Below are 14,597 nucleotides of genomic sequence, written 5' to 3' on the forward strand. Positions count from 1 at the left end.
TTATGGAAGGAGTTTTTGAAAAATGATTGTTTCTTTCTCTAATTTGTTTTATGATTTAGATATTAAATTAAAAAGTTTTTAAGCCTTTCTAAAGAACTTGAGTTTGGATTATCGAATCTTGAATTTTTAACCTTTATTGGGCTATGCGTTGTCAATCCAATTCTACTAAAATTTTGATTAAAACTAAGAGGTAACTTTCTCATTTTAAGATTTTTTTTTTTAGATTTGAAAGTTTCTTTTTATTTTCTGTGCCTTCTCTCTTTTTGATAATGCCAAAGGGGGAGAACGTACTTGTATCCCTTGTTTTCTTTTCAAAAATTTAAAACTACAAAAATATTTTTATCTCCCTTATTTTTTTTAAAGTGGTATTCAAGTGAGGGGGAGATTTTTGAAAATTCAAAGAGAAATGTTTTCCATCATAAAAAAGGGGGAGATTGTTGCGGATCTATGGTTTATAGTTTTGATGGTAACAAACATTCCTTATTTTCCTACGATTGCCTTTTATACTAACGTTTCAAATCCACTCGATCAGACTACTATTTGGAACCAGCTCAAGTTTGGGTAGACTAGGTCTATGTCAGTTTGTAATCTTTTTCCTTTCTTAAGTCTGTTGTATTTGGTGTGGCTATAACTTAGTAGAAATTCTCTTGCTCCCTATATGATTTTTGATATTGGTAACATCGTCTGGGACGATATAAATATCAGCCTGGACGATCTGTCTAAAATCAGAAACCCTAATTAGGGCATCCTCATTAAGGCAACCGTCAACTGATCGGCCTACACGATACTTCTATCGGCCAGGACGATATGTTCAATTAAGAAAGAATCAGCCACCATGATCAGATTAGGCATTAAATCTTTTAGGAAATCGATCAGGATAATATAACCATCGTCCAGAATGATCTAACTCAATTATGCCTAAAATGATCTGGTATCTTTGGAAAGAATTAATGGCTGATTGATACGATCAGATCGGCCAGGACGATCGTGAGATCGGTCAGGACGATAGCCTGGACGATTGACATCGGCCATACTCTATTCAGGGCAATGATCAGGATGATTGAACTAGTTTTAAACTAATCATCCAGGACGATCGTGAGATCGGCCAGGATGATATAACCAAGTTTCTTCTGATTGTCCCATATCGTCCCGGGCTAATGAGCTTAATTTGTACTGATCGACTAGGACGATATGCCTATCGTCCTAGACGATAATGTCGTCAACTTACATTAATGAGCTGATTTTGAGAGCCTCTATTTAAGCTATGGCAAGGCACTTTGTAAGTGTCTTTGGCAGCCATTGTAGCTTCGTTCTTGTGGGGGAAACTTGAAGAGAGAGCTTGAAAGGGAGAGAGGAAAGGGTGGAGTTTGAGAGGGAGAAGATCCTGTGAGGGGGAGGAACTCAAGGGAGTGTGGTGGGGGATCCACAAGGTTGCTCCGGCGAACTCGCACCTTAGTACCATCGCATTCAAGGCTTGTCTCGAGATAAGTTCACCAAAGAAGAAGATCTCTTTGGTGTCAAAAGACCCGGCGACTCCGCCGCACCGGGCAAGGTGGAAGTGATTTTGTAAGGGCTTCTTCGCCTAGCTATGGGGGCTAAAGGAGAGACACTTTTGTAGTGCAATACTTGGAGGGTGCCTCCAAGGAGTGGACGTAGGTCAAGGTTTGACCGAACCATTATAAATATGGTGTGTTCTTTTCTTATTATCTGTTCCGCATTTATTTTTCTTCCACACCTTTTTTTGTGGTGATTTTTGTTTGGGTTTTTGTCTTTATTTAAAATATTCTTCTTTTCCAAATCACCTCTCTCTTTATTAGCCTTGGGCCAGTTCATATAGGGCCTAACATCCCTAACGAACTTTCAGTGTCCCCAAACTTAAGTTTTCGAAAGACCACCTTTGTGATGAATGCCAATTAGGAAAGCAAGTCCATTCCTCTTTCCATTCCATTAAGGATATTAGCACCTCTAAACCTTTATAAGTACTTCATAAGAATTTGTTTGGACCCATTAGCACTACCAGCTTAGGGGAAAAAGTCTTTGGATTTGTGATTGTCGATGACTACTCAAGGTTCACTTGGATTAAAGTTTTGTCATATAAAAGTTAGTCTTTTAATGAGTTTAGATCCTTTTCCACTTGGATTCAGAAAAAGTTAGGTTGTGAGATCTTGACCCTCTTTAGTGATCATGGGGGAAAGTTTGAAAATGAGAGATTTGGAGACTTTGGTGAGGATAAAGAGATTAGTCACAACTTCTCAGCTCCTAGGACCCTTCAATAGAATAGGGTAGCTGAAAGGAAGAACATGACCTTAGTTGAGGCCGCTAGAGCCATGCATGTTAAGTATTTTCTTTCAAAATACTTTTGGCCTGAAGCGATAAACATAGCTTGTTATGTGCTGAATAGGGTGAATGTTAGAGTCAAACTTTATAAGACACCATATTAGATCCTTAAGGGTAGGACACCCAACCTTTCCCACCTTCATGTCTTTGGTTGTAAGGTTTTCATTCTTAACAATGGGAAGTCACACTTAAGAAAATTTGACCCATAATCTAATGGAGTGTTCTTAGGATATTCAAGGGTGGGGAAATTTTTTAGGGTATTTAATAAAAGGATTTTAGTGGTGGAAGAGACTACTCATGTAGTGTTTAATGAATATGATCCTGTAGAGTCTAGAGTTGAGGATGAAGATGGTGTTGGAGAGAATACCCAAGGAGTTAAAAATTTTGAGAAGAGTGCAGAGACATAAAATACTGAAGGTGTAGGTGAGATTATCCAAGTAGTAGAAAATACAAATCTGGAGGAAAGGATAGAACCTACACACATCTTAACTAGGGATTAGAGATATTCTTTGAGTCATTCTAAAGAACTAATCTTATGAGACCCTTCTAAAGGTGTTAGAACTAAGCATGGACTTAGGAAGGAAGTAAACAATTATGCCTTTATCTTAATGACTGAACCCACCAACATTAATTAAGCCTTGTATGATGTGTTTTGGATCTTAGCCATGTTAGAGGAATTAAACCATTTTGTTAGGAATGATGTTTGGGAGCTTGTAGAAAGACTAAAGGGATAAAGTGTAGTTGGAACCAAATGGGTCTTTAAGAATAATATGAATGAATATGGTGTGGTTATTTGCAATAAGGTGAGATTGGTAGATTAGGGGTACAACCAAATATAAGTGATCGATTTTGAGGATACCTTTGCTCTTGTAGCTAGATTGAAAGCCATTAGAGTGCTACAAGCCTTTGCCTGTTATAAAGGATTTCAGATCTACCGAATGGACGTGAAGAGTGCCTTTTTAAATAGAGTAGTAATAGTGGATGTGTTTGTAGAGAAAACCCTAGGTTTCGAGAGTTCTTAATTTCCAAATCATATTTTCAAATTGAAAAAGATATTATATGGATTAAAACAGGCACCGAGAGCTTGGTATCAGAGGCTTAGCACATTTTTACTAAAGAGGGATTTTGTTAAGGGAAGCGTATACACCACCTTTTTTCTGAGGAAAGTAGGAGATGAGTTACTCATTATTCAGATCTATGTTGATGATATACGTTTTGGATCTTATGATAAAAAGCTATGTGATGATTTTTCTAAAATAATGAGTAAGGAGTTTGAGATCAGTATGATGGGTGAGTTGTCCTTCTTTTTGGGGTTTAACATAAGACAATTGGATGATGGAACCTTTATAAATCAATAAAAGTACATTAAGGACTTCTTAAGGAAATATGAAATGGATAAAGCCATTCCAATAAAACTCTCATGATTTCTAATATTGAGACTCCCATTTTTTCTAGAGAGAAAGTTTCAAAAATTTGAATTTTTGTTCCTAGTTTTCATTCCTTCCGTTAAGGAATTAACAGGGAGATGGTGGTGGATGGTCGCCGGCCACCTTCGGATGTGAAGAAAAAGGGCGATATGGATAAAGGCTTATTGAATCAAAATATGGGTGGAGATAATCGCCTAAAAGCTTTTTCAAAACTTTAGAAAGCTGGTTATGTTAACAGGAATTCTAATGGTCCATTGCTGATCAAAGATAACATCATGGAGGTCCCTAAGAAGGTTTTATATATTAAGGGTAAAGGTAAGGCTATTGATGAAGATGCTGGTACTGTAACCCCACGGGTAGCTAAGAGATCTTCAGAATAGGATTTATTTGATCCGTCAGCATCGTCGTCTGAAACTAAAATCTTTGTTAACAGGTTTGCAATTCAAATGAAATCTTTGGACATGTCCATGGGAAAAATGTGAATTCCCGTAACACTGTTAACATAGATCTTCATTTCTTTGGTAGTTTGAAAGCAGAGGGGACTGGTGTTGTGGACAAGGTTTATGAGGTAATGCCAACTATAAATGTGATTGAGATGGATGGAAACCCGTGGAAGAAGAAGCCTTACATCATGTTGGATTTCAAGGATAGGGATATGGTTTTATCCGAAGATGGTAAAGCTGTGAAAATGAGGGAAGATGTTGAGATTTTGAATTCCTATAGGTTGAGAAATTCCTTAGTGATTAAGGTGTTTGGGAAGGAAATACCTTCGCATATTATAGCATGAGAAGTGAGAAGGCAATGGAAACATTTTTGGAACTTTCACTTTACAACTCTTGGCATGGGTTGGTTTTTGTGTTCTTTTGATTCGACAGAGATGATGGAAGGTCTTCTGTCAGGGGGTCCTTGGTTTTTTAATGGCCATATTGTGGGAACGGAGAGGTGGACGATGGATTTTTCTACTCTATCCTTGAAGGGTCTAACTTCCCCTATATAGATTTGGATGCCTCACTTACCCTTGAAATGTTGGGATGAAGTTAAAGTGTCTAGGATTGCTTCATCCGTTGGAAAACCTATAATGATGGATGGAAATATGTTTCAGTGGGGGAAAAGCAATTTTGCTAGAGTTTATGTGATAGCCAAGCTGGATCAACATCTTCCCTTAGGAGTTTGGGTGGAGAGTATATCTAGGAGGTTTTTTTAGAGGTTTAAGTATGAGAAAATCTCCATATTTTATTATGAGTGTGGATTGACAGAACATGTGAAAATCGATTGCAAAGTAAGGAAAAATGGAGCAATGGAGAGGATTGTTGATGATGGGAAGTCAAGGCAAGTAAAGGAGGTGGGAAAGGTTCAAGAGGTGGACATTGATTCCACTTATGGACCATAGATCATGGTTAAAAGGAGGAATAGTATAAGACCTTATATGCTGAAGGAAAATCTGAAGGTTGTTAAAAAATAATGGAAGAAGACCAAGGAAGCTCACGGGGAGAATGCTGAAGTGGAAATTGTTGTTCAAAATTTTGATGCTGTTGAGGAGTTGGTTTCAAATGCTGAAGGTAAACAACTGGAGGAGGGGGAAATAGCAGTGGAACAGGATGTGCATATTCATGTCTTGCAGCCTGATGCTATTGGAGATGCAGTTGTGAAGAACAAAGATACTGCAGAGCATGCAGTTGTGGTTGATGGTATGTTTACTTGTAATGATAAACCTTTTATTTTTGTAAATGTGAACAAGTTTGATGTTTTAAATGGGGGGAGGTGGAAAGAGAAGGAGTTGAAGTGAATAATACAAGTTCTGTTGGTTGTGAAAATAATTGTGATGGGAAAGTGCCTCATGGAGGTGGAAATTCTGATAGAGGTGGAGGAAATAAAGGCAGTGAGGGGAGATTGTGTGGTGTGGAGAAGGAGAAGGAGATTAGGTGTAATGGGGAATTGATTAAATGTAAGATTGCAAAAGAGCTTAGGGCCTTTGGTCCTATTAAGAACAATTCCCGTGGTAGATTTTTGATGGAGGAAATAAGAGAAGAGATGGGGGCTCTTCCCCCAAAAATTTTTAATGGAATCCATTACCTTCTGGAATTGTAGAGGGGCCAAGAAGAGAGAAGCCTATCTTTATATGAAGGAAATTATAAAAGATTACAGGATTTTTTTTGTGGGACTGGTAGAAACTAAGATCACCTCTCTTGATAGAGGTTCTTTTGAAAGAATGATGTGTCATGATTGGGTTTTCTTCCTACTACTTGTAGAAGGGCTCTCTAGTGGGATTATGATTTTATGGAGGTCGGATATGGCATCCTTTTCTGTGGTGTAGACATCAGATCAATGTGTTATAGGGGATCTTAGTGTCTTCAATAAAGGTGTGTGGATGATTACTACGGTTTATGCTAGCAAGGAGGCTCATAAGAGAAGAGGGCTATGTGATTGTGTTCAGGAGTATTCTTAGAGGAAAATTCTGTCTATTGTTGGAGGGGATTTCAATTTTATTTTGGCTCAAGAAGATAAGAAGGGAGGAAGAAAGTTTGTTTTCTCACAAGGCTCTTTGGATATGAGGAAGTTTATGAATGATAATGACTATCATGAAGTTGGGATTGTTGGTTTTAGGTACACTTGGTGAAACAATAAGGTTGGAGGGGGATGAATTCTGGAAAGATTGGATAGGTGTATGCTCAACTCATTGGCCATTAACAAAAGTCAAATTGCTATGGTAAGAAACTTAGCCAGAGTGGCTTCAGAACTTAGTCCAATTGTGTTGAAGATTTATGAGTCGGTTTCAAGAGGCAGAAGATGTATTAAGTTTGAAGATGCTTGGTCATCTTATAAGACAACAACCCATATTGTTTCTAATAGGTGGAAGAAGGCTTTTATGGGGGATGACATAAAAGTTCTTAATAAAAAATGCAAAAGGACTTTGAAGGACTTGTTCTACTGGAGCAAGGTTAGATGGAAAGAATTCTCAAAGGAGAAAGATAGATTTAAGGTTGAAAATTTTCAAATCCAAGAGGACGAAGCAAGAGATGGATGGTTGAATGAAGACAAATTATGGATTCTTAGAGCTACGGTCAAAGAGCTTAATATCATTCTTAATTGTTTGAATACATGGTGGAAGCAAAGAGCCAAAGTTAAGTGGATTGAAGATGGTGACTCTAATACTAAGTTTTTTCATTCTTTTGCCAATGCAAGGAGAAATGTCAACGGGATTTCTCAAGTAAACGATACATATGGGGTATTGACTGGGGAACCGAAGGAGGTCGAGGAGGTGTTTTTCAAAATTTTTTAGAACAAATGGATGAACAGAGATTGTTGTTTGGAGGATTGGCCTAAACCATGGATGGTTTTAGAAGGAGATGACAAACTTTTGTTGGATAGGGAGCTTTCTGGGTTTGAGATTGAGGATATTGTTATGAAGTTGGGCAATAATAAGGCTCTGAGTAGTGATGGGATCATCGGGATCACTTAATCCTTTTTTAAAGCTTATTGGAGCATCTTAAGGGAGGATGTGTATAGAGCGGTTAAGCAGTTTTTTTCTACAGGCAGTTTGTGCAAGGAATGGAAAGATACAATGGTAGTGTTGAATCCCAAGACTTCAAACCCAATTTTTCCAGCTGCTTACCGTCCAATCAGTCTTTGCAATTCAATCTATAAAATTTTGGCTAAGGTTTTGTTGGTATTGGGGATCATTCCTAAAATTATATATAAAGAATAGGTGGCTTTTGTGAAGGGGAGATCGATCTCAGACCATCTTCTATTGGGTCAGGAAGTATTTAACAAATTCAGGCATTCTAAAGCAAACAATGGTTTTTTAGCCATCAAGATGGATATGGAGCAAGCGTACGATAGTTTGTGTTGGGAAACTCTTAAGAAGATGATGGTAGACTTGGGATTTCCATTCAAATTTGTCAACATGTTAATGGAGTGTATCTCGGATCCCAAATATTTTATCTTGATTAATGACTCTAAGTCTAATTGGAATGAGGGGAAGAGTGGCTTTCGAGAAGAATGCCCACTATCTCCATCCTATTTATCTTATGTTCACAACTATTATCCAACGCCTTCCATAGCAGAGGATCAGATGTGGGTGTTAGAATTTCTTCAAAATCCCAGAAGATTTCACATCTTCTATTTGCAGATGATGTCATGCTTTTTGTGGAAGCTAAAGAGAGAAGTATGAAGAAGGTTAGAGACATTGTGGAGGGTTATTATAAGTGGACCGGCCAAAAAATCAATTATAAAAAATCTTCCTCGATATGTGGTAATTTGGTGGTAAGGAGGAGGAAAATGTAAATTTCTAGATTTCTGGGAGTGAAACTGGTGGAAGAATTTGAGTACTTGGGAATTAAGATGGCCTTGAGGAGATTAAAAATGTTGGATTTCCAAATGTTATTGGATAAATCTAGTAAAAAACTGAATGCTTGGGGGAATAGGTATATCTCCCTTGCAGGTAGACTGGTTTTGGTAAAAATCGTATATCTTTCTCTTCCTATTTTTATCATGTCACACTCTCTCATTTCTATGAGGACTTTGAAGGAGTTTTAGAAGCCTTGTAGAGATTTTATATGGAACAAAATTGATGGCAGACGTGGGATTCATTATGTTGCATGGGAGTTACTGTGTAAACCAAAATAATATGGAGGCAGGGGAGTTCAGTCAGCAGTAGCCAGGAGAGATACACTGAGAGCGAAGTTTTCTTGGAAACTTTTGAAGAAACCGGATACATTACTAAACAGGAATATTTTGGCTAAATATGTAGTCAAATTGTGGGATAGTGGTATGTCTAGAGGTGGTTCTTCCTCTTGGAAGATCATTTCTAGTGGGTGGCATGTTCTTAAAAATTATGTAAGGTGGAAGGTTGGAAATGGATCCAAGATCAATGTTTTGAAGGATATCTGGATTTTTGATAAGAATTTACTCAAATGGAAAACGTTTGTAGGATATTTTGATGATGATAACACAACTCTTGACTTCTTCATTCAAGAGGGAAGTTAGGACTGTGCAAAACTGAGCTTGTACTTTGGTAATGAGTTGCTGAAACTGATTTGTAATGTACAGATATTTCAAGGATTACAAGAAGACTGCATGGAGTTAAAGTTCAAGATGACCGGGAAATCTAGCGAATGTATATGGATGTTATTCCAACAGAAGCATTTTTTGTACAGAAGAAGATTAACTGATTCTCTTTTATGTCAATTGGAATATGGTGAAGTAAAAGATGTTAACCATGTTACAACAAAATGTTTTAAGCTATTGAAGGTGATGGAGGTACTTAGAAGCTGGGGGTTCCATTTACCAGAATTTAAAGATTGGAAGGATTGTTTAATCGGTCTGATTAGGCTAATGGATTCTAATTTGATGGTGGTTAGGATCTATTTTACATTATTATGGTTTGTTTGGAATAAAAGAAATAGGATGAAGCATGGAAAATCTTAGGAAAGCAATGTGATGATTGCAGTTTATGTACTCAATTTTGTTAGCTGAGGTAATCAGTCTTTAATTCGGTCGGATCACTAGGTTGCTAATCAGTCTATTGGATTGTTCTTTGACAAATGGAAACCTCCTCCACCCGAGTGGGTTAAGATAATCCTTGAAGCTTCACTTAAAGACATTTATGAAGCATGCATTGGTGGCATTGTGATGGATAGCAAAGGAAGGTTTGTTTTAGCATTTGGTTTGGGGAAAGTGTATTAGGACATTGCTCAATTGGAGCTTTCAGCATTTTCAGCTCTCAAAGAGGTGTTGCAAGGGAGGCTATAAGATGTAAAAGGCATTATTATGGAAGGACAGCAATCCGAAAAGAAAGGGTGGGACATGGAAAGTGAAGAGTTATCTTTTTTTAGAAATAACAATAATGTTATCTTTCATTGAGTTAATTGCAAATGTAATAAGTTAGTGGATTACTGTACTAACTTAGCTTTATCTTATGATTTTCTTTGGGACTTATTTTGTGAGAGCAACCTTCCTTCTTCTTTTGTTCATTTAGTAAAGGAAGAATGTGATAGATTGGGTTCCACTCATTATCTTGTATCTAGGTTCCTTCTTTTATTTTTATGCAATTTTGCATTATTAAAAAAAAAAAGATGGGTAAGGACTAAAATGGAAAATTTGTTGATCAAAAGAAGCATAAAGGGATGATTGGATCTTTACTTTACCGGACTACTAGCCGACCTGATATAATATTTAGTGTTTATTTTTGTGTTAGATTTCAAACTTACCCTAAAGAATCCCACCAAAATGTAGTTAAAAGAATTCTTAGATATCTTTTAGAGACCCAAAACTTAGGAATCCAGTATCCTAGGCACAACACTTCTTTTGATATTACTTGATATTCTAATTTTGATTTCGTAGAATGTAGCGTGGATAGAAATAGCACTTCTAGAACTTCCAAATTTATAGGACAGTCTTTAGTCTCCTAGTCTAGTAAAAACAAAAATCTATTGCACTTTTCACTGCTGAAGATGAGTACATATTGACATAATGCATCACTTTATTAGAGACCATGTGACCGAAGGGGACATTGAGTTTCACCATGTGATAACTGAGAATTAATTGGCTGACATCTTTACTAAACCTCTGGCTTTTGAAATTTCCATCAACTTAAGGACTAGATTAGGTGTTATTGACATAAATGTTTGAACTTGATGTTTACTTAATACTGAATCTTCTATTTTATTGGTTTTTTTGTATATTTCACTTTGTTTGTTTTACTTTTTACTATCCTTTATTTATTTTTTATTTTATTTCTGTTATTTTAGTTTTTTTATCACTGTTGAAATGATATTTTGTGCCATGTTTTTATATTTTGAAAATTTATAGTCAATGTTTGACATCCTTAAATCAGTTAACAGGAGAAACACTATTGATTGTTTCCCTGCCTCTAGCCTCATTTAGTGGTGTAATTTTCTTTTCTAAATAAAAGTCTATCCTAAATTAGTAACAGGACTTTGCGATTAAGATTTTTTCTATCTTGCTACATTCATCTATGCTATATTTATAATGTTCAAAGTCTTTATATCACTTTTAAGTTTTTTTGTAATCTTATCATTGCATTTATCTTATGATTTTGATTCTATTTTTATGTTTTGTTCTACCTTATATTAGAGAGTGAGTTTTTCTTCTTTAAAATACTTTCACAACTGAGAGTATTTAAGAGTTTTGAAAAAAAATCTAGCTTGCCAAAAAAACAAAAGGCCAATGACATCAAATTGAGAAATATACAAAAAGTGTATCAAAAATCAAAAGATATGAGAAGTTCGTCAATTAATTGATAAGAGGCAAAAAATGAGCCCATCAAAAGTGAGCTCTCATCTATTTCAAACTTTTAAAACTTAGAAGAATTCATGTGTCACTTGAAATTTTCAAAGGCTTTATTTTGAATTTCATGATTGTTACAAATTACTTTTGTATATTATTCTATAAGATATTTTTTTAAACCAAATTTTGAACGGATCTCTTTTTCTTATCCAATTGGTTTTTTTTGAGTTAGGTCTTTTGTTTTCAAAAGATGATTTTGCCTGAGAGAAGTACAAGCTAGGGTTAATAGTATCGAATATTCTACCATTTTTGGATTTCTTCAATGTTAAATCATTGATCTTACAAGTCTTAAAATTCAATCACATGAAGACTTTATCATATTCATGCTTTGATTAATAAAAAACTTTACTTTTGTTCTACTTTTTCATCTTCTACTATGCTTTTTCTTTTTTGGTTTTCCTCCTCCTTTTTGTGATGTCAAAATGGGAAGTAACAGTTGAGTTATTTCATCATACTGTTTTCACTTTTATTTATATTTTATTTAGTTTTAATTGTTTGATTGTTTGCCATTATCAATAACGGGGGAGATTGCTGCGAATCTAATTTCAGGAAATATAATTTTGATGATAGCAAACACTTTTATTTCTCTACGACTGCCTTGCCTACTAATATTTCAGGTCCACAAGATCAAACTATAAATTGAACCAGCTTAAGATTGGGTAGATTAGGACTGAGTTAGTTTGTAATGTACGACATGTGTCTTTTACCTTTTCTTGAGTCCTTTGTGACAATGTGGGTCCTCATGCTAAGTAACCTTGCAGACACACACTTTGGGGAAATTTTTTGACTGCTTTAGAGTTTTTTGTTTTTGATCATATCATCTAGGGAAATCCATGAATTGGCCGGGACGATCAGTTTAAAATAGAAACCCTAATTAGGGCATCCTGGTTAAGGCAGCCGCAATTAAGCGCATTATCCTGGACGATATTAGTATCGGTCAGAATGATAGGAACAAATAAAAAATAATCAGGCGGCAGATCTATTTAGGTGTCCTTTATTTTTGGACATCGTGTAAGACATCATCCTAGATGATGTAATGCAATTATACCTAAATTAATCTTGAAATTAAGGAAAAAAAAATAAGTTTTGATTGCTCGATCATATCATCATGGACGATCGGAGGATCGGTCAGGACGATCAATTCACAAACTTTAGTTATTCCTGGATGATCAAACATTGTCCTTATTTATTTTAGGGCAATGCTCTGGATGATTTGTTCTAAATTGAACTAATCGTCTGAGATGATCTGGAGATTGGCCCAGACGATCAAGTTATTTTTCTATCATCTAGACATCCATTCAAGGCAAAGTTCTGGAAGATATTCATTATTTTATACTAATTAGCTTGGATGATCATGAGATTGTCCTAGACCATCTAGTTATTTTTTCATCATCCAGACATCCATCCAAGACAATTATTTGGATGATCTTCATCAAGTTGAGCTAATCGTACAGGGCGATGTACTATTGTCCTGGATGATATTTGATGATTACTTGCTAATTAGGGCTAATTTTGAGCCCTTGTTTAAAATATCTATTATTTTCTCAAGTAGAGATCTTCTGCTGCTGTCCTGACCTAAGAGAGCTAAGAGGAGAGGGAGAGCAAGGGAGAGAGAGAGAGAGAGAGAGAGAGAGAGAGAGAGAGAGAGAGAGAGAGGATCTTGTGAGGGGTTTCACAAAGGTTGCTCCAAGTAAGGATACATTTTCATCCTCTCCGATCGTCATCCATAGTTCTTTTGGGGGTCTACAGAGGTCTACTTCAACATCTGATTGAGGTTCTCTGTCTGCTTTAGGAGGAAGCAAAAAGAGTTGTATTCTCTGCCTACTTTTGAAGGAATCAGAAGGAGTTGGATTCTCTGTCTCACCTGGGTTGGTGGAAAGGAGTTTTTGTACAGGTTTATCCGCCTTGCTATGGGGGAAAAAGGAGAGACACTGTGTTTAGTGCTATACTCGGAGGAGAGGCTCCGGGGAGTGGACGCAGTCAGGTTGATTAAATCACTATAAAATATGGTGTGTTCTTTCTTATTGTACTCCCACATTTAATTTTTACAGATTTATTTCTGTGGTGAATCTTGGTTTGGTTATGATTTTGTTTTTTTCTTAAAGAAATTTTTAAAGTACCAATTTACCCCCTCTTTGTTACCTCGGGACTAGTTCATAAGGGCTTAACATCCCTGCTGAACTCTCATAGAAGCCTGCATAAAACTCCTTTTTATTGACCCAGGTGTGGCAGAGAACCCAACTCCTTTTGCTTCCTCCTGAAGAAGGTAGAGAACCCGACTCCTTTCACTTCCTCTTGAAGCAGGAAGAGAACCTCGATCAATTATAGAAGTAGACCTCTCTAGAACCTCTAAGGAACCAAGGACGATGACTGGAGAAGTTGACTCTGATCCTTGCTTGGAGCAACCTTTGTGAAACCCTAACAAACTCCCCTTCACAAGATCCTCTCTCTCCAAAGCTCTCCCTCTCCTCTTGGCTCTCTCAGGTCAAGACAATAGCAAAAGATCACATCTTGAGTAAATAAGAGATCTTGTATAGAAGGGCTTCAAATTTTCCCTAAATGGAAATTAACTGACAAAGATTGTCTTGTACAATCAGAATGTTTTTATCCCTTTTAGCCAGGATGATTTGGGATGTGCTAGAAAATTAGAAGATTTGCTTGTTCTGATCATCTAGGATGATGAGTACATCTTCTATATGATTAGTTCAAAATAACAAGAATCGTCTAAAGAATCGCTCTATTCGGCTAGACTTTATATTTTAGACGATGAAAAAAAAAACTTATCATCCGGGACAATTTTTTGATCGTCCTGTATGATTAGTTCAAAATAATAAATATCATCTAGAACATCAACCTATTCTTCTAGGATGATTCAGGAAGAAGCTAAGGTTTTTTCATGCCTAAAAGAGTTGGCGTTTGATTCTTTATTATTTGATCATATCATTTAAGATGATGCTAATATCTTCTAGGATGATTTGCTTAATTTGACTGCCCTAACCAGGATGCCCTAATTAGGGTTTCTATTTTTAACTGATTATCTAGGACAATTTGGGATCATCTCGGATGATATGATCAAAAAACAAAAAAATTAATACAGACATAACTTTTCCCCCTGAGTGTATGAGTATAGGGATACTTAGCATCATGGTCCACTTTGTTACATTTGACTCAAGAAAAGGAAAAAAAAAAACACATTAAGTACACTTACAGATTGACTCAGTCCTTATCTACCCAATCTTGAGCTGGCTTGATTTGTACTTAACCTTGTGGACCTAAAACCTTAGTAGGCAGGGAAATAGTAAAAAAATAGAGATGTCAAAAATATTTGTTATCATCAAAATTGTAATTCTTAAATCTAGATTTGCAATAGATAGATCTTTAGATTAAAATAATGCAACATTATCTAGGGATATTACAGACCCTAAAATAAGCTCTTCCTCAGAAGAGATTGTAGAAATATAATTCCATAACAGTAGTGTCTTACTATGTACACTTGTAATTTTCAAGGAAAACATATTATTTTTC

The sequence above is a fragment of the Dendrobium catenatum genome, unplaced genomic scaffold (genome assembly GCF_001605985.2).
Source record: "Dendrobium catenatum unplaced genomic scaffold, ASM160598v2 fragScaff_scaffold_115, whole genome shotgun sequence".
Taxonomy (NCBI): Eukaryota; Viridiplantae; Streptophyta; class Magnoliopsida; order Asparagales; family Orchidaceae; genus Dendrobium; species Dendrobium catenatum.